At 36.0% G+C, this 21,611-nt stretch overlaps 1 protein-coding gene, 1 long non-coding RNA gene and 1 pseudogene across 3 annotated transcripts in view; 2 read left to right on the top strand and 1 right to left on the bottom strand.

Moving 5' to 3' along the window:
- The window catches only part of LOC141514700 (coiled-coil domain-containing protein 91-like), a 500,695-nt gene that overhangs the window by 172,912 nt on the left and 306,172 nt on the right, over positions 1 to 21,611 (top strand). The gene's annotated exons all lie outside the window — the stretch shown is intronic.
- LOC141514702 (uncharacterized) overlaps positions 1 to 21,611 on the bottom strand; it is a 344,275-nt gene that overhangs the window by 74,827 nt on the left and 247,837 nt on the right. The gene's annotated exons all lie outside the window — the stretch shown is intronic.
- On the top strand, positions 10,573 to 20,624 carry LOC141514701 (profilin-1 pseudogene; annotated as a pseudogene).

Below are 21,611 nucleotides of genomic sequence, written 5' to 3' on the forward strand. Positions count from 1 at the left end.
TTTGCCATTGGGCGGGGTTACCTGGCTCCAAGGTGAAAGACCCCACCCCAAGCACTACACTGTCTGTCCAGCCTACACTGGAGGGATATTTAACAGGAAGTTTCACCCTTCAACTCTCTTTCTTCTTCCAGCCTTCCATCCATAAGGATGGGCCTTCTTCTTCTGGCTCTTCTTTAAACCACCCGAAGCTGGGTTTCATCATGTGGCCTGGTTAACCCAAACCTCATGGCTGCCTCCCCATTCTCATTCTCTCTCTCTCTCTCTCTCTCTCTCTCTCTCTCTCTCTCTCTCTCTCTCTCTCTCTCTCTCTTCCTTTCCAGACTTCAGCTGAGCCTGCCAGCTGAACTACCAAGATTAATTAGCATTCCACGTGGTCTCTTCTTTAAACTCTTCTTAACTTTCTTGTCACTTATGTATTGTAACTTCTTTTAATAAATTTCTATTTATTTTCCCACACATGCATTCCTGGGTCTGAATTGTGATTCATCACAGACTCAGTGGCTATAACATGAACTGAGCATATGGAAAAATCCACCATTTGGGGTCAAGATCTATCAGATTTGGTACCTGTTCCAAGTCCCTTTGAATCATCACATTTTACCCTACTGATCAGACATGTTTCCATATGGAGATGAATGGGACTGATTCTCCCCAAACTAAGTGCTTGAATGCCTTATGGCTAAGCAAACTCACTTTTGTTAACCATAGAATGGCCTAAGTTCTTTAATTTATTTCAATATGGAACCTGAAATAATAAGTTACTAGTTCTCAGTTCTGCCCTTAACAAATCCCTATGTAGAGGAAAAGATCAGAGCACTGTGCTCCAGATGACTATATCACTGAAGGTTAGACATTTCTAAGATATCTTCTGACTTAGTATTTTATCTACAACAATGTGTAAGGTCTGGAAGGTGAGTCATTTATTATGCACATCTGTATATCACCCCAATAATTTAATTCTATTTTTTGCCTAGCAAAATATATTGCTGTCTCCCAAAATCTATTTGAAAGTTTTTTTCCCTAAGAATGCTACTGAAAGAAGTCCTGAATATACTTGTAAAATTATTTTTCTTTATGAATAAAGGTTTTTCTTTGATGACAGAGGACTAATCTTGCTCAACTAGAAAACAAAATGTCTAAATTCTCAAGGTTGCTAACATGACCTTAAATGTCACCTCACTAGAAACCAATTTCTGTTAAATTCTGGTTCCAAAATGCTTAGTTCCCAAAAGTAAGGTCTAACAAGGAGTTGCCCCAGACCAATTTTTCATCTAATGGTTAGAGTACTAGTTGTGAGAGCTTGGGTAAACATTTTTGATCCTCAATATTAAATTTCCTCTTGCAAAATAGAGTTCAATTGAATAGATAAGGTCCTTTTCATTTCTAAATTTTATATCCATAAAATTATCTATTTATATTCTACATAATTAGTCTATGATTTCTATAAATATTTGTCATTTGAACCTCTACTCACTTTAGCTTATACTAGGGAACTTCTACTAGGGAAAGGCAACATATAAAAGAAAACCAAAAATGGGGCTAGAGGGGAGGTGGGAAATATAAGAGAAAGTCTGTAGTGTCAAGAGTGAAGCCTGTAGAGGAATGAAGACAAAGTTGTCCTTGACATATTAATAACAATGGAGATTCTGAGAAGAACCAGTCAGCCAGATGGAGAGGCTGAAGATAGCCATAGACCAGGGTTTGAATGAACTTCTAGAGTGAGGGGGCTTTCCTAGCATGCTCCAGACAGTCCTATGGAGAGTCAAGAGTATAAGCAAGTTCTCAGCCCAAAGGCCCATAAATTTTCTTACTTTTTCATGCATAGAGGGAACTTCTAGGCAAGGAAACTTACTCCACCAGTGCAACTTGTGGTCATGGAGAAGCTTGCCCAGAGCTCAGAGCTTAAATGACTTGCAGAAGGTGACATAGTCAGTCTAAGTTAGTATCAACATGTGAATTCATGTCAATCCTGGTCCTATGGCAAGTCCTCTACTCTCTGCATGTTTTTTGAAATAAATGAAATAGAAGAAAAGTTTGAAGGCAGTCAAATATGCTCCCTTATCTCCTATACTTTCCACAGAAAGTCATTGAGGTTTGGGGAATACTGAGGTGTGGAGACCTAGAAAGACTAAAGGAATGTCGTGGGATATCCTTAGAGAACTTGAGTTTCCTAAATTGCATCTGCTCTAAAACTCTAGAACAGAACTGGGAATATCTGATACAAAAGGAAATAGGTGGAAGAAGGACCCAAGACAGGCAATAGACCTATAGTATAGCACATGATTCATTGTGTTGCTTATTAGAGGAACAAAACTTTAAAGTTCATTCAATATCCAAGGACTAGTGAAAAAGTCTTACCTCTTATCTTTATTTTGGATTTAAGCATACATAAATAACCAGGGACATGTGACCTCAGCTTATAGTGATTAACTCTCCAACTTGTGCTCAGATATTTTTGTTGGATTGCATTAAATATGACACTTTCTAGTTATTTGACCCTGAGCAAGTCACTTAATTTTGGTTTACCTCAATTTCCTATTTTATAATATGGGAATAATAACTCAGAGTTGTTGTGAGGATCAAGGGATAATAATTATAAAGTGCTTAGCATAGTGCCTGGCCCAACCTAAATATTATATAAATGTTAACTATTCATATTTTGTTGCTTTCTATGTGCTTTATAATAGCCTCTGCTTCTAAGGGACTTACAAAGTAATGTAAAGAAATGTATACATATAATTACTATATGAAGAATCTGATAAGACACTTAATGCTTAAGGGGAGATAATGCTAAACTGAGGTAGGGACAAGAGGTAGAAGAGGTAGCATCTATGGGAGATTTGCTCCAATGAGGAGAGTCAGGTTTATTTCATTTTGTTGCCTCATTTTGCCTTCTATAATGGAGGTTTGAGCAAAATACTCTTTTTAAAAAAAAATTACTTATTTCTCCAATTACATGCAAAGATTTTTTGAGTTTCATATTTTTCTCCTTCCCTTTTTCTCTTCCCCCCCCCCCCTTCCCCTGATAGAAAGCATCCTAATACAGGCTATGCATGTATAACTGATGCAGAAAAAAGATGTAGAGAATTATGAATGTAGCAGAAACAAAATCTGTAATCTTAAATGCTGTTAAATCTTGTTAATTGGGTGTTTCCCTACTCTTGATATGTAAATTGACTCCCATTGTTTCATTGTATAATGTAAAATTTGTATCCTGATCTCCTCAGGTAAAGGGGAAGGGAATTCCACTTTTGTCTTCTGGATAAGGGGCAAGACCATAAAACCTGAGTTGGTTTTATGACCAACTCTCTCTGGCCCAGTCAACTCTGCTTGACTGTTCTTTTATCTCTTCCTTTTCCCCTATCCCTCTCTCTGTCCCTGCTTCACTCCCTGCCCACTAAGTCTTTATTATTCAATCTGTCTTAATTTTTTTTAACCTGTTTATAATATTCTATAACAGTTTTTTTTAGGTTTTTGCAAGGCAAATGGGGTTAAGTGGCTTGCCCAAGGCCACACAGCTAGGTAATTATTAAGTGTCTGAGACCGGATTTGACTCCTGACTCCAAGGCCTTTGCTTTATCCACTACGCCACCTAGCCGCCCCTTTGTTATATTCTATAATAAAATCCTGAGCAGTTTTATCATCCTAGAGAGTTGCAAATTCCTTCATCTTTTCAGTGGTCTTAAATCTTTTGTCTTCACTCTCTCAATCTTTAAAAATCTGCAACATAACTATGTTAAATATACATCCATATTAATAATAGTGTGAAAGAAGAATCAAATTAAAAAAATGGAAGGAAAAGGGGTGTCTAGGTGGCTCAGTGTTTAGAGCACCAGTCCTGGAGTCAGGAATACCTGAGTTCAAATCCAGCCTCAGACTTAATAATTACCTAGCTGTGTGGCCTTGGGCAAGCCACTTAACCCCATTTGCCTTGCAAAAAAAACCCAACAATTTTTTTTTTTAAAAAGGGAAGGAAAGAAACCATGAGAGGGGAAAAAAACGTAAGACATAAAACACATTTTAAAAATTGAAAATAGTAAGCTTTGGTCTTCATTCAGACTCCATAGTTTTTTGCCTGGATGGGTCAATATTTTCCATCAAAAGTCCTTTAAATTGTCATTGATTATTGTACTGCTGAGATGATTATGTCCATCACAGTTGATCATCACACAATTTTGCTGTTAGTGTATACAATGTTCTGATTTTTGAGCAAAACAACTTAAACAAAGTTTAGAAATAGTTCTAGGGTCTCCCCTAAAAGAAGAACCTTTTGGGAAAGGTTACCAAAAGAGCCCTTAGGTTAGGACAGAAGTTGTTGATACTTTCTCCCTTCTTCCACTCTCCCCCAAAAGGAAATATTTAAGACAGAAAAAGGTTAATAAGAGCACATTAAAATTCTTAAAATTCATCAATGATTTTTTGTCTCTGGGGAGGTAAAGACAATTTTGTAGGACTGTAGATCAGATATTTTAGAAATGAAACTGGTCTTTCTTAGTCTTTTCACCTGTAGTATCTTTTTGGAAGTGGTATCTTCTTTTACAAGAAGTGGTACTGTTGCAGGAATCACCTCCTCCTGGGCTGCCAATATCTCAAGTTCAAGGTTGATTGGGTGGGTAGCCAGCATCCTCAAGCCAATGTCTCAAATTCAAGAGGTTACTGGTAACATTCTCAGGATCCATTTGGTGATCTGAGTTCAGATAAAGAAACCCCAAGCAAAAGGAGGCAGCCAGGAATTTGAGATCTAGTCTCAAACTCACCTAAGAAATTACATTGGTCTTGAAGGAAGAGAGGGAGTTAAGAGACAGAAAAGGGAGATGGGAGGCATGAAAAAGAAGGAAAACTGAAATTCCAATTCAAGGTGTCTCATTTTAAGAAAGATATTAACAAATTGTTAAAGGAGCAAAGCAGAATAAACCAAGAAGGTGAAGGACCTTGAAATCATGCCTTGAATTAAGAAAAGATGTTAAAAAGCACAAAACCACAGACAACTCTCTGAGGCATTCCAAAAAATGTTTTCCCTCCCAGCTGACACTGAGCCATTAATCCCTTAGGATCTAGCCATCCATATCATAAAGAATGCTTTAGAATTGTATAGAACTTTGATATCTCTACTCCCATCTTTTGGTCCTGTTTACATAGATAGCAAGAAAGAATGTGCCAAGCTGGAATCTAGAGAAATCTTGATCAAGCAGGAACTAACAACCTTGATCTTTTAGAGAGGCTTTAGCAAATTCCACCAAAAATATATTTATAAAAACAACAACCAAGATTCATTCTCAATGTACTCTGAAATAAAGGAACCAGATTTGAGCTTCCAAAGACTTTTTCAGTACTTAAATCCCAACAATATACTAAGTCTGAAATAAACATAAACTTTCATTCATACTAGTCTTTGGATCAAAGCAATTTTGGTATTTTATGAGATGTAGAAAAATATGCCACCCTGATGGAAAAAGTCAGTCATTACAATAAAAAAAGTTCTTGTTATGATTTACTGAAGCCCTACCTTAAAGTCATCTTTATCTCTAAACCAGCTCAGTCTCTGATGTGGTATAACTTCCCAGGATGTCTGCCAAGTGAATGTCTCCCCACCCTTTTTCCTCTCCACCCTGCCCTAGGAAAAGCAACCTAAACAGATGTTAGGGAACATTCAGTTTGTTGCCTTTGTATTTAAAAGCTGTGTGATTCCATTGTGCTCCTTTATCAGGGCAGAAATTCCAAGTGTAGGAGTCATATTCTGAGTCACTTTGAAGTGAATGTTTGGGTTAGAGAAGTCTATGGTTCAGCCCCAATCCTGATTTGATTTCTGTAGGATTCTAAATGGGATAAAGATCTTCTATTTATTTTCAATAAGTGCCACTCTGATTAAATGATTCTTTTACACTGTCAACTCCATTGGCTTCCTTTTACCTTGAGAATAAAATACATATTTATCTATTTAGTTTTTAAATGCTTTTACAAGTAGGTCCTAAGCAGTTTTCCAATCTCATTGAGTATATAGCTCCATCTCTTACAGTCTCTCTACCTTCCAGCCAAATTGTCTTTTCCATTCTCACTCAGGACTGCCTTAAGCATAATCCTCTAAGGGAACCTTCTTGGATCCCTTTACAACTTCCTGTATTTAACTTTGTAATGCAGTGGATAAGAGCCACCTAGAGTTAGGAAGATCAAAATGAAATCAGATGTCAGACAGGAGTTGTGTAATCCTGGGCAAGTTGTTACACTTTGGTCTACCTCAGTTTTCAACAGTAAAATAGAAATAATAGCACCTCTCTCTCAGGATATCTGTAAGATATTTTGCATGTTCTTTTAACAATGTGTCTGTGGGCAAGCCACTTTACTTTCTGAATTTCATCTTTATTATCTGTAACATGGAGATAATAATATTTGCATTATCCAAAGTAATGAAAAAAATGCTTCGAAAACCTTAAATATATATAGATATAGATATAGATATAGATATAGATAGCTATTTTTATCTCTGTTACCATGAATATGGCATATAAGAGTGGCAGCTCCTACTTTAGTCATATTGATGTAGAGAATTGTAAATGTAACAGAAGCAAAATCTGTTAAATAGGTGAAGATTCTGCCTCTTGAGATTCTACCTCCCTTGAACACTGTTGATTGAATCCTGTCTCCCCTTGATCCTGTTGTTTGTACCTTATCCTCCATTTCCCTGTGGACACTGGTGGGCAGGAAATGACATGTTAAAATTGGTCATTAAGCACCATGAGACTGGAAGGACCAGCACTTAGATTGCCATTAGAAATTACCTGGCTCTTTGGGGGAAAAGGGGAAGGAAAGTCCAGGAGGCCAGAGAGCAAGGAAAGAAAGCAGGAAGCTTTCAGCCACAGTGCAATCCAGGTCCTGACAGCTTAATAATAACAAAAATCCTGACAGCTGGATAGCAAGCCAGCAAGGAGGATCCCAATCCCAAGCAAAGCCTGAACCCAGGAACACCTGGGTAAAAACAGAACTGGATCAGGAATGAGTGGAATATTCCCCTCTTAAGAGTTAATGGGGAAGATAAGGGAAGAAAGGACTGATAAAAGGGAAGGGGAAGTATAAGTGAAAATAAACTGAAATTTAAGTTTTTAAAAAGTATACCAAAGGGGAAAGGTAGTAAAATTTTGGTGAAGATGAATAAGAGAAAAGGAAAGAGATAAATATAAATGGAGAAAGATTGCAAAGAGGGAAATACAGAATTGGTAATCTTAACTGTAAATGTGAATGGGATGAATTGTCCCATAAAATGGAAGCAGATAGCAGAATGGATTAAAAACCAGACTCCTACAATATATTATTTACAAGAAAGACATTTGAAGCAGAAAGATACATACAAGGTAAAAGTTAAAGGATGGAGCAAAATATATTATGCCTCAGCTGAAGTAAAAAGTCTGGGGTAGCGATCCTAATGTCAGACAAAGTAAAAGTAAAATCAATCTCATTAAATGGGATAAGGAAAGAAATTCCATCTTCTTTTCATTACTAAATATGTTATGCACCTAGTAGCATAACTGAGATTTCTAGAGGAAAAGTTGAATGAATTATAAGGAGAAATACATAGCAAAATTTTAATAATAGGGGACCTCAACCTCCCTCTCTCAGAACTAGATAAATCTGATAACAAAATAAACAAGAAGAAAGTTAAGAAAGTGAATGAAATCTTAGAAAATTTAGATATGACAGATCTCTGGAGAAAACTTATTGGGGAAGATAAGAATATAGCTTTTTCTCAGAAATACATGACACCTTCACAAAATTAACCAGGTACTAGGGCACAAAAATCTTAAAATCAAATACAGAAGGGCAGCTAGGTAGTGCAGTGGATAGAGAACCAGCCCTGGAGTCAGGAGTACCTGAGTTCAAATCTGGCTTCAGTCACTTAATAATTGCCTTCTAAGTGACCTTGGGAAAGTCACTTACTTAACCCCATTACCTAAAATAAAAAAAATTTTAAAAATCAAATGCAGAAAGGCAGAAATAATAAATACACACTTCTCACATCATGATACAATAAAAATTACAAATAATAAAGGGTCAGGGAAAGATAAATCAAGAACTAATTGGAAATTAAATAACTATCTCAAATAATGGGTTGATCAAATAGCAAATAATAGAAATAATAATTATATCCAAGAAAATAATAATAACTAGATATCATACCAAAACTTATGGAATGCAGACAATGCAGTTTTGAGGGGAAACTTTATATCTCTAAATGCCTATATGAATTAAATAGAGAAAGAGGAGATCAATGAATTGGGTATGCAACTAAAAAAGCTAGAAAAAGAACAAATTAAATACCCCAATTAAATACCAAAATAGAAATTCTGAAAATCAAGGGAGAGATTAATAAAATAAAAAGCAAAAACCCATTGATTTCATAAATAAATCTAAGAGTTTGTTTTATGAAAAAGTCAATGAAATAAACAAACCTCCGGTTAATCTGATTTAAAAAAAGAGAGAAGAAAACCAAATAACTAGAATCAAAAATGAAAATGGTGAACTAACCACCAATGAGGAGGAAATTAAAGAGATAATTAGGAACTATTTTGCCCAACTGTATGCCAATAAATTGGACAACTTGAGTGAAATGGATGAATATATACAAAAATACAAACTGCCCAGATTAACAGAAGAGGAGATAAATTACTTAAATAACCCCATTTCAGAAAAAGAAATTGAAAGGACAGCTAATTGGTGCCATGGATAGAGCACCGGCCCTGGAGTCAGGAGTACCTGTGTTCAAATCTGACCTCAGACACTTAATAATTAGCTAGCTGTGTGACGCTGGTCAAGCCACTTAACCCCATTTGCCTTACAAAAAATAAATAAAAAGAAATTGAAGAAACTATCAATAAACTCCCTAAGAAAAAGTTTTCAGGTCCAGATAGATTTACAAGTGGATTCTACCAAACATTTAAGGAACAATTAATTCCTATTCTACATAAACTATTTTAAAAAAATAGGAGAGGAAGAAATTCTACCACACTCCTTTTAATGACACCAACATGGTACCAATTAGCAATGAGACTACAGCATGTTATTACCAGGATCAGGTTGGATTTATACCAGGCAGGCAGGCAGGGTTGGTTCAACATTAGGAAAACTCTTAATATGATTAAACATATCAACAGTAAAACTAACAGAAACCATATGATCATCTCAATAGGTGCTGAAAAAGCCTTTGATAAAATACAGCATCCATTTCTATATAGGAATAAATGCAGTTTTCTTTAAAATAATAAATAATATCTATCTAAAAACCATCAACAAAAATTAAATTTAATGGAAATAAACTCAGAGCATTTCCAGTAAATTAAGGGGTTGGGGGAAATAAGGATGCCCACTATCATCATTACTATTCAATATCATATTAGAAATGCTAGCAGTAGCAACAAGAGAAGAAAAAGAAAATGAAGGAAACAGAATAGGCAACGAGGAAGCAAAACTTTCACTCTTTGCAGATGACATGTTGGTATACCTAGAGAATCTGAGAAAATCATCTTAAAAACTCCTTGAAACAATTAACAAATTCAGCAAAGTAGCAGGATATAAAATAAACCTGCATAAATCATTAGCATTTCTATATATGAACAACAAGGCCCAAGAACAAGATATAGAAGAAATTTCATTCAAAATAACTGTAGACAACATTAAATATTTGGGAATCTACTTCTCAAGACAAATCTAGAAATTGAATGAACACAATTATAAAGCTCTCATTCCAAATAAAGTCACTTCTAAGTAATTGGAAACATGTCAAATGCTCATGGTTAGGTCAAGCTAATATAATTAAAAGGGACTATTCTACCCAAATTAAATTTTTTATTCAATGCCATACCAATCAAACTACCATATAAATACTGTACCAAGTTAGAAAAAATAGTAACAAAATGGCAAGAATAGCAAGGGAATTGATTTAAAAAAATGTTAAGGAAGGTGGCCCTGCTCTATCAGATCTAAAACTATATTATAAAGCAGCAGTCATCAAAACTGCCTGGTACTGGTTAAGAAATAGAGTAATGGATCAGTGGATTAGAATGGGTTCAAAAGAAAATGTAGTTAAATGATTAATCTACAATTTGACAAACTACAATCTACTAATTTGACAAACCCAAAGACATCAGCCTCTGGGATAAGAACTCACTGTTTGCCGAAAACCATTGGGAAAACTGGAAAATAGTACAGCAAAAACTAGGCATAGATCCACATCTTACGCCCTATACCGAAATAATGTCAAAATGGGTACAGGATTTAGACGTAAAGAGCAATACCATAGATAAATTAATAGACCAAAAATATTCTATTTGATCTTTGTAAAAGGACTACATTTATGACCGAACAAGAATTAGAGCACATTAAAAACTGCAAAATGAATGATTCTGACTATATTAATAAAGTTTTGCTCTAATAAAATCAATGCTGCTAAAAATCAAATGAAAAGCAGAAATCTGGGAAACAATCTTCACAGCCAGGAGTTCTGATAAAGGTCTCATTTATTAAATATATAGAGAATTGCATCAAAATTTTAAGGTCACAAGTTCCCCAACTGAAAAATGATCAAAGGATAGGAACAGAAAGTTTTCAAATGAAGAGATTAAAGCTATATATAGGTTCCCAGCTCTCCGCCACCCCTGCCCGCAGCAGCAGAGCCAGACCGCCAGCGCCACGGCCGGTTGGAATGCCCACATCGACAACCTCTTGGCCGATGGGACCTGTCAGGATGCGACCATAGTCAGCTAGAAGGACTCACCCTCAGTCTGGGCTGCCGTCCCCGGGAAAACCTTTGGCAATATCACGCCAGCTGAAGTAGCTGTATTGGTTGGCAAAGATTGTTCAACTTTCTTCGTAAATGGGCCGACGCTTGGGGGCCAGAAATGTTCAGTGATCAGGGATTCGCCGCTGCTAGATGGAGAGTTCACCATGGACCTTCATACAAAGAGCACCGGGGGTTCTCCTACCTTCAACCTCACTGTTACCATGACTGCCAAAGACGCTAGTCCTGCTGATGGGGAAGGAAGGTATCCATGGGGGAATGATCAACAAGAAGTGTTGTGAAATGGCTTCCCACCTTCGACGCTCTCAATACTGACCTTCCCTGTCCCCCCTTTTTCTCCAAAGCTTCAGCGCCATTTCCCTCACCATTTTGGGGGGGTCATTTCCCCCACCCACTTGTTGCTGCCAAAACTATACTTGGTGGGGGGGCCCAGGTTGGATGGACAGGCACTCCCCCCTCTCCTTTTGAACCTCCTTCCTGTGTGTAGTTGGGAAGATTATTTTTTTTGGACAAAAAATTTTTGTTTTTTTTTTTTCTGGAAACTTATATTTGAATATGAATAAAATATTCTACTAATAAAAAAGATATATATATATATGCATATGAAAAAATGCTCCAAATCACTATTGATTAGAGAAATGCAAGTTAAAACAACAATGAGGTATCATCTAATATCTGTTAGATTAGCCCAGATGAGAAAACAGGATGATCAATGTTGGAGAGGTTATGGAAGGACCAGGACATTGATGCATTGCTGATGGAGTTGTGAATGGATCCAACCTTTTTGGAGAGCAATATGGAACTATGCCCAAAGAGCAATAAAACTGTTTATACCCTTTGACCCAGCAATTCCAATTCTAGGACTATATCCAGAAGAAATTGTTTAAAAAAAATGGAGAAAATCCTACGTGTTCCAAAGTATTCATAGCAGTCCTTTTTCATAGTGGCAAAGAATTGGAAATTGAGGGGATGTTCATCAATTGGGGATTGGTTAAACAAGTTATGGTACATGAATACTATGTAATATTATTGTTCAATAAGAAACAATAAATGGTAGGACTCTAGAGAAGCATGGAATGACATATGGGATTTGATGCTGAGCAAAGGGAGTAGAGTTAAGAAAACAATTTACACATCAACATTATGAGATGAACAACCTTGATGGAAGCAACCCCTCTTGACAGTCCTGAGAGCTAGGACAACCATATTTGATAGATTATGGATTATATTATCCCCAGCCAGAGGAAGAAAAACAAAACAAACAAAATACACAGCAAAGAAAAACACCTCGACTGAATCTGATGAACACTTTATAAAAATTATCTCTTATGTATCTCTTTCCCTTAATCCTAATTTCTCATGCCAAAACTACTAATTTTTAAATATGTTTAACAAACTATATATGTAAAATGTTAACCTGGCCTTTCCCAACTGAGGGGATGGGGGTGGGAAGGGAGGGTAGAGGAAAACTTTGTAACTTGGAAATATTCATGTGGATGAAAATAAATTTAAAAAAGAGAGAGAGAGAGGAAAAAAAAAGGAAGTTACCTGACTCCAAGGTGAAAGACCACACCCCAAGCACCACCCTCTGTACAGCCTACAATGGAGAGGTACTTAACAGGAAGTACTGCCCCTTTGAGCTTCTTTTGATTCTTTCAGCCTTCCATCCTGAAGGATGGGCCTTCCTCTCACTCTTCCTTAAACCATGTGGAGTTCCATGGGCTTCACTAATGATTGTAGTCAATATTGTTGATGTAAAATAGCCAACTCACTTAGCTTTTTCTATGTTCTTAGATTGCAAATATATTGCAAACCAAGTCAGTTGCAGACTACTGATTTTTTTGGCCATCCAATTTTTTGTCTTTTTGTTTTTGTCATTGTATAAAATTTACCCCTGTTTCTCATTTTATTCTCTATCAATTTATTCTACTCAGGTGATTGGATTGGGGCTAATCAAGGGAAATTTAGTATAGAGGATTGGAAATGATAGAAGTCAAAGGAATTGAGGAGCTGGTTACCTCATATGTCTTCAGATTTGGGGATCCATTTAATTTTCCTCTTTTGATTCTGTTGCTATATTAAGATGCTACTCCTCTATGCCTTCTTTAATTTGTTTTGTTATTGACTTGGGTCAAACTTAGATCAAAATTATATAACCAGATAAGGACAGAAAAGAAAAAAGAATAAATAAAACCCCAAAAGAAAAGGGAAAACAAAGAAGGGAATTTTAGAGGATGAGGAAAAGAGAGCCAGGAGAAAGAGATCACCTTCAAAAAGAGTGAGCTAAAGTAACTGAACAAAAATAGTACTGTGGGGGGCGACTAGATGGTACGGTGGATAGAGCACCAGCACTAGAATCAGGTGGATCTGAGTTCAAAATCAGCCTCAGACACCTTAATCCCTTGCAAAAATAAACACAAAATAGTACTGTGTATATATATAATATCTATAATAGCTAAATAGGTAAATATATGAACACTGTGTTCATATATGTACATACACAATATCCTTTTTTTCTGATTTTTTAATTGATTCTGAAGGTAATAGGGAATCATGGATTTTTTGAGTGTCAGAGTGACATAATCAGACCTAAAACATGATGATGATGATGATGATGATGATGCTTGTCCTCTTTTCTTGAAGAATATCATGACATGAGGGAGTGATGCCATGTCAAGTACATAAATTGGATTTGAGTGAGGGAGTGTTGCGCTATTACCAGTCTCACTTTCTCCTCCAGAAACATCTTGGTATGGTGACCAGATATGAATCAGGTTGACTAGAGATGACCCAGAATGCTAGGAAATAAGTGGGTTAAATGACTTGTCCAAGATCATACATTTAGTAACCATACAGTTACTAAGGTTGTATTCAAACTCCTGTCCTCCTGATTCCAAGGTCAGCATTCTATCCATTGTGCCACCTAGCTGCTCTGTAGCAGTAAAACATATATAGAAGCACTTTTTGTAATTACAAAAAATAGATTGATTGGGGAATTGCCAAACATATTATGCTGCATGAATGAAGTGGAATATTATTGTGCCATAAGAAATTGTATATGATGATATGAAGAAGAATGAAAAGATCTACATGAATTGACAGAGTATAGTAATTAGACCAAGAGAATAATAAACACATTGACTACAACAATGTCAACAAAAAGAATAACTATATCAAAAACAGAAAATCAAAAGTGAATGTTGCAAAATTATAAAGATCAGGCATAATTCAGATGAGAGGACACCCCGAATTTACCACTTTGTGAAGATGTGGAGATACATAGTTTTCGATTTTTTTCAATGTATTTTTTGCTGATTTTTTTCTCTCTTTTAAAAAATTGCTTTCTGTTCTATAGTGTTGTCTCTGGTAGATGAAGGAAAAGGGATTAGTTTACTTATGATGGTGAAAGAAACAGAAGATATCAATAAAAATTTATTTTTTAAAGGTATAATGTTCCAAACTTGAAAGATGAAAGTTTTATTGTACCCTGTCCTGGTCAGAGCACATATGTAGTGATGTGTTCAGGTATGTGCACCATGTTTTCCATAGTACACTGTTAAGTTAGAATGGCTAGAAGAAATCATCTAAGTTGGTAAGGATCCTCAAAACCATGCAAAATAAGAATTTGTTAAAAGAATATTGGACTTGTAGTCAAGAGAGTTAGGAGACCATGATAGCTATCTTCAGTTTTTTTTCAAAGAAAAAATAAATTTGTTCTGCTTGGCCTTAGAGGATTTTTAAATATATGCCAAACAAGTTTCCTTAATAGAAAGAAATTTTGTAGTAGGGAAGTAGACAAATGTTTCAAAGAGACAAATTTGAGTTCAAATTATGGGGAAAAATAACCCAAATTATTATAATTAAAGCTATTCAAAAGTTGAAATGGGCAGCTTTGGAAGGTATTGAATTTCCCTCACTCGAGGACTACTTATATTAAATATGTTGTAGAAAGGATTTCTCTAGCAGAATAGATCGACTAAACAATAAACAAGCTTTCAGGTTCCTTCTGAATCTGAGAACCTGTAATTCCATGATTATAAAGTTCAGCTAATTTTATTAAAGGAAAAATTAAGAAAATCAGTGTCCAAAGAACACATTTGCAAATTAAAAGTGCTTAGCCAAAATTTGTTCCCTGCTACTTGTCATCATTCTGTCTCATGATATTGCTAAAGAATTCATAGAGTTTGCTTTAAGACAAAGCAAAAGAATTAGTCTCAGATGATGAAATAAGGAAGATGAGATCAAAATATGTCAAATATGCATAGATATAACCTATCTATAATGATAAATCGTCTGCAATGGAAATGACCTATACCTCAAGGGTAGAAAGGATTATAAAGACCTTCTTGTACAAGCTTTACATTTTAAAATTGAGGAAAACAGGGGTGACTAGGTGGTGCATTGGATAGAGCATTGACCCTGGAGTCAGGAGTACCTGAGTTCAAATCTGGCCTCAGACATTTAATAAAGCTGTGTGGCCTTGGGCAAGTCGCTTAACACCATTGCCTTGCAAAAACCTAAAAAAAAATTGAGGAAATCAAAGACCACAGAAATTAAGTGACTTTACTACTTTACAAATAGTAAAAATATTTTTGCACATATAAGATCTTTTTGATTTTTTGTGATACAGACCTAGTAGTAGTAGTACTGCATAGTTTTATTGCCCTTTGGACATAGTTCTAAATTGCTCAACAAAATGGTTGAATCAGTTCATAAAGCCACCATAAGTGTCTCAATTCCCTACTTCTCCTTCAAAATTTGTCATAAACAATATATATGATGATCCTTTATTTTTATCAATTTGATTCAAATCTCTATATATTTGAGAAGTGATTTTTTTATCTGAGATACTTGTAAATTTTCTTCACAGTTATAAATGTGTAATTCGCTCTATCCTATTTCCCCCATTTCTCCCATTTTTTCTCTACTTTGATACTCCATCCTCAAAAGTATTCTAATCCAATCTGCCCTCCCTTCTATCCCTTTTCCCTTCTATTTTTTCTATAGGGTATGATCGATTTCTATACCCAATTGAGTTTGTATGACATTCCATCTTTGAGCCAAGTTCAAGTACTTTCATCTATTTCCCCTCTACTGTAAAAGTTTTTTGTGTTTCTTTTATGTAATAACATAACTTTGTTAATGTGCAACAAGAAGTTGAATGCATTTATGCAGTTTATTGAACTGATGAAATACTGTTGCATTTGTCTCTAAAATCATCATTTTTTCAGATTCTTTCCATTATCCTACATAAGTAATGCAATATACACAGGAAAAGTAAAAGAATAAATACTTTTGTGATGACAAATTTTTTCCAGTGGAATTTTAAACAATTTGACAGCTCTTGTTAAAAAGTGCCATAAAATGAATGTTTCTTTACAAAAACATGTTCAGGAAATATTATTAGTGCTGCTTGTACAAACAATACAGCAATACAGAGTTTCTGATTATTTAAAACTCTAGTTCAATGGTCATCTTTTTATTCATTTCCAGTATTGGAGCACACACACACACACACATACACACACACACATATATATGCATATATTTACACACATATATATGTGTATATGCATATACACACACAATTTACACAAAAGTTCCTGTAATAATCTCCTTTTTATTTAAATCCAGACATTAATGTGCAAAGCTTCAGCAGCTCCTTGCTTCAGATGGATTCAAATAAATATACAGTACATTATGCCTAACTTGAAACAAGGGCAGCCTTATTTTAACAAAGGAGGGGAAAATTTTATATATTCAAAATAAATTAAAACATGCACACCACTTTTCTGTCATAGTCTCTCTCAAAGAACTCATATCTCATTCCATTTGCATTGTTCATGATTGATATCACCCAATAATAAACTTTGCAGATTCCATCCCATCTCTGTAAATGGGAATCTGATTCTTTTTCTTGAATCCAGATGAGAGAATTATGACAAATTCTGCCTTTAAGCCACCACCTCAAATGAACAAACTTGGAGCAGGGGAATTCTCACTAGGATTGGAAATATCATAGATGTTTATTCAAAAGAGTTCAACCTTCCCACAGTATTTTGAAATATGCAATAATATTTAAAAACCAATGAAATATATTTCTTAGGTCTTGCAGTCTGGAAGACTGCATTCATGTTTTGCCTACACATACTTGGTGTATGACCATGGACAAGTCATTTAACCTCTTAGTGTTCCCAGATAATTCTCCAACATTGTAAATTACAAAATGTAAATTATAGGAAGCAAGCCCTGTTAGTTTTTTGTATTACTTTACCAGCACTTATCATAAGTTTTGCACATCATAGGCACTTAAAAATCTTTATGAAATTGAGCTAAAACCAGGGGAAGAGTGATGACTATCCCACTGCCTTTCTTTTTTAGGTTTTTGCAAAGCATTGGGGTTAAATGGCTTGCCCAAGGTCACACAGCTAGGTAATTAGTAAGTGTCTGAGGCCAGATTTGAACTCAGGATCTCCTGATTCCAGAGATGGTGCTCTATTTACTGTGTCACATAGCTGCCCCCCCCCACATAGCTGCCCCCCATTGTCTTTTTTATTTTACTTAAACCTACTGTTCTCATTTTTTTAAATATGGCCTGGGGTGTCAGGCATGTAATTAAATCTCCAGTCTTGTAAAGACGCAAAATACTTTAATATACTTATGAGTCTGGCTATTTCATCTAACTTTGCACATTACACCTTATCTGTGCTTGCTCATCCTATGTAACTCTTGCCCATGCTTCTCCATTGAAATTTAGTTGTATGGGTGGAACATGTGGGCTGCCCATTTTTCCAGCCATGTATTTTTCCAGTGACAACTTTCATGGCACTTCTGAATAATTTTTCATTTTTGATCTATTCCAATGTCCTTTGGTTATCCTTAGTATTCTATATAATACCATGCTATTCTATGTAATTATAAGGTATTCTATATTCTATAGAATTGCACAGAATACTATCTATGTGTAACAGTGAAGATTAAAGGAATCCTTATGATTTACTCCCATGGAGTTGGATAAGCATACCCTGAATCTGTAGATGATGGACACTTGCTCTATCAGAATTGAAGGACTTGTCCTTTGGGATAATGAAACATCAAAAGTTAATTGATAACTTTGTCAAGAAGAGTAACCTGCTCAATGGACTATAAAAGTAGAGGAGAAAAACCTCACTTCCCTCTCTTCTTCTCTCTTTTGGATGCATGTTCTATGATTTTTGAAATTCCAGGTGGGGGGAGGGGATCGAAACCATGATCATTATGAGCACATGGCAGGAGAAACACACACTTGACTAGACTTTAGATAGCACTCAAGTCCTAAGATGCCTCTTGTGTTCATAATTTACTTCTCTGAATTTAGGTATTGAGTACAAATGCCGAGGAACACAAATTTCCAGATCTCATGATAATCTCATAAATCTGAAATACAAGGAGTTTCCAGGTTGGTTTTCATTTGTCCATCTGCTAGCTATATCTATTATTCCTTGTTTTTTTTGTTGTGTGTTTTCTTGCAGGGCAATGAGATTAAGTGACTTGCCCAAGGTCACACAGTTAAATAATTATTAATTAAGTGTCTGAGGCCAGATTTGAACTCAGCCTCCTGATTCCAGGGCAGGTGCTCTATCTACTGCACTACCTAGATGCTTAAACTATATTTAATAGAAGAAGATATTACTCTCAGGAAGAAGCTTCAACTGGAAGAATTAAGAAAACCTAAGTCAGGTTCTGGCTTTCCAGGAAAGCTAGACCTGTGAGTTTCACAGATACTATAGGTCAGAGATAAAAAAAAAAATCTATTTGGTAGTCTCCCAAAATCTCTACCTTTCAGAATAGTAATATCAGGTTATGAGATATTGTTTCATGTTTTAAGTTTTAGTTGGTACTTGCTTATGATACTTGTGCTTTTAGTATTTCTGTTGTAGAAGAGGAAATAAATAGTTGTCATATACCTTTGTGTGAGTTTTCTGTATAAAAGTCTTTTAAGTTTTGATATTCAAACAGTGTGGCTAATTCATCAGAGATGAGCTCTCTGTACTAGAGTTCAAATGCTTCGCAGTTTAGCTCAAGAAAGTACCTGGGTGTTTAGTGTCTTGTCTTTCCAAATGATCTTCAGAATTCTCCTAAGAAAATTCAAAATTATGACAAAGACACTGGTAGACTATACAGATTTTACAGCTATACCACAGTAAGGTCAGGACAATGACTCTGTAGATCTTCAGTTTGTTAGGCAGCTTAAACTCTTCTCTCCTACACTTAGTTTTTTCCAATATACAAGTCATTTAATTTTTTTTGTAAATGTTTTCTTTTTCCAAATGCACATATAGTTTTCAACATTAATTTTTAATAAGATTTTGAGTTTCAAATTTTTCTTCCTCCTTTCCCCTTTTACTCCCTCCCCCAAAGGGCAAGAAATCTGATATAGATTTATGTATGTTAAACATATTTCCACATTAGTCATATTGTGAAAGAAGAAAAAAGAGCAAAAGGGAAAAGTCATTAAAAGCAAAAAACAAAAAACAAAAAATGTGAAAATAGTAGGTCTCAATATGCATTCAGACTCCCTAGTTCTTTCTGTGCATGTGGATAACGTTTTTCTATTCTGAGTCTTTTAGGATTGTCTTGGATAGTTGTCTTTTTTTTTAATTTAAATTTATTTTTTATTAAAGATATTATTTGAGTTTTACATTTTTCCCACAATCTTGCTTCCCCCCCCCCCCCCAGAATGCACTCTGTCAGTCTTTACTTTGTTTCCATGTTGTACCTTGATCCAAATTGGGTGTGATGAAAGAGAAATCATAATGGATGGTTGTCTTACTGAGAATAGTTAAGTCAATCATAGCTGATCACCATACAAGTTTGCTGTCACTTTTGGGAAAGAGACTTAGTAGTGCTATTAAGCATTGACCCAAGTTTCAGAGGTTGTGTGCAGAGATACTTTCAGAGATACTTAGGAACCTGCATAACATAAGAAGAGGTTTGTTTACTACCCTCTTGACCTGTGCTTTGGTCTATGCGTGACCACAAGAAATGTTTTCTGCCCTTGAACTCTCCCTGTGCCATTGTGGCTGCAAGCTCTGGTGTGCTACTGCTCCTCCTCACCCTGGTATTGCCACCCAGGACTAGGACCTTGATTCAAATATGAGCAATACAATATAATCCTGGCCTAGTGCCAACAAAGAAACCTCAGTAATCTCCTTCCAATCAGTTGTTTGACCCTCTTGAAGTCCATGGGTTGAGAGCTCCTGAAGTGACCACTGCCACTCTTGATTTACTTACTCTGGGCCTGGTCTGCACTGGACCTATGCCCTCTTATCAAGTTATCTTGGGCTGGAAAATTATTGCACCATGTCTTTTTTGGTTGTTACTCCAGAATTTGTTTTAGGGCATTATTTCAAGGTATTTGGAGGAGTTTTGGGGACAGCTCAAGTGAGTCTCTACCTTTCCTCCACCATCTTGGCTCTGGACCCCCTAAGTCTTTCACACTTGATGAACATTGCAATATTACTGTTACTGCATATAAATGTTCTGGTTCTACTGACTGACTTCACTTAGCAGCAGTTCATAAAACTTCCCAGGTTTGTCTGAAAACATCCTTTCTTATAATAGTATTCCATCACAATCATATATCATAATTTTTAATCCCTGTTCTTTAAAACAAATATATTCACTGATGCTCTGTAAAATGCCCAAAAATTGAATGTGTTTTTTTAATGGATTAGAGTTCTTCATTTTTCATTCCTGATGCAAAAAAGGTTCCTTTGAACAATACAATTTCTTTTTTTCTTCTCCAGCTCATTTTATTTTATTTTTTAATATTTATTTATTCTCATTTTGTACAAATAATGTTTTTTATACATTAATAAAATATTCTTGTTTAAGAGTAAACAAAATACCCCCTCCCCCCCAAAATATAGACTCACTTGAGCAATAAAGTAAAGGGGAGAGAAAAAAATTAAAATTAAAATTAAAAAAATTAATAGTAATAATTTTAGGTATGGCCAGGTGGTGCAGTGGATGGAGCCCCAGCCCTGGAGCCAGGAGCACCCAAACCCATATATGGCCCCATACACCCAACAATCACCCAGTTGTGTGACATGCAATCCACCCCAACCCCACTGCCCTGCAAAAACCAAAAAAAAGAAAAAAAAAGATATAAAATAAAATAGTAATAATAGTAGGGCCTGCTGGGTGGCAGACAGAGCACTGGCCCTTGAGCCAAGAGCACCCGGGTCCAAATCCAGCCTCAAAGATCCAAGGATCACCCTGCTATGTGGCCCCAGGCAGGCAACCCAGCCCCATTTGCCCTGCACCCTCTCTCAAAAATAATAATGATAAAAATGTGCTTCAGTCTGTGTTCCAACACCACCAACTCTGTTGCAGGTGGATCACATTCTTCATGACAAATCCATCACAAAAGTTACTTCCATATTTTTCCACCGTTGCCATTGCTGATCGCAACTCCCTCCTTTCATATTTCTGCACTACCATGTACTATATTTTCTCTCTCCTTTCACTCTGACTCTGCTGTTAGGGTAGCTGAGTGACACAGCAGACAGATCCCTGGTCCTGGAACCAAGAGGTTCTGAGCCCCTATACCACCCCTTAGGCCCAGCATCCACCTGGCCCTATGGTCCAGGACAGGCCATCCAATCTCTGCCCCTTGCAAGAAATAAAAAAGAAAATGTGTTATATCTGACTACTCTCCCCCATGGTCCATCCTCTTCTCTTCATTCACATCCCCACCCCTTCCCCTTGTCCCCCCCTTCTTACTCCAGATGTCTATACCCCATTGAGTATATATGCTGTTTCCTCTCCTAGCCACCTCTGA

Source organism: Macrotis lagotis, chromosome 2, assembly GCF_037893015.1.
Source record: "Macrotis lagotis isolate mMagLag1 chromosome 2, bilby.v1.9.chrom.fasta, whole genome shotgun sequence".
Lineage (NCBI taxonomy): Eukaryota > Metazoa > Chordata > Mammalia > Peramelemorphia > Peramelidae > Macrotis > Macrotis lagotis.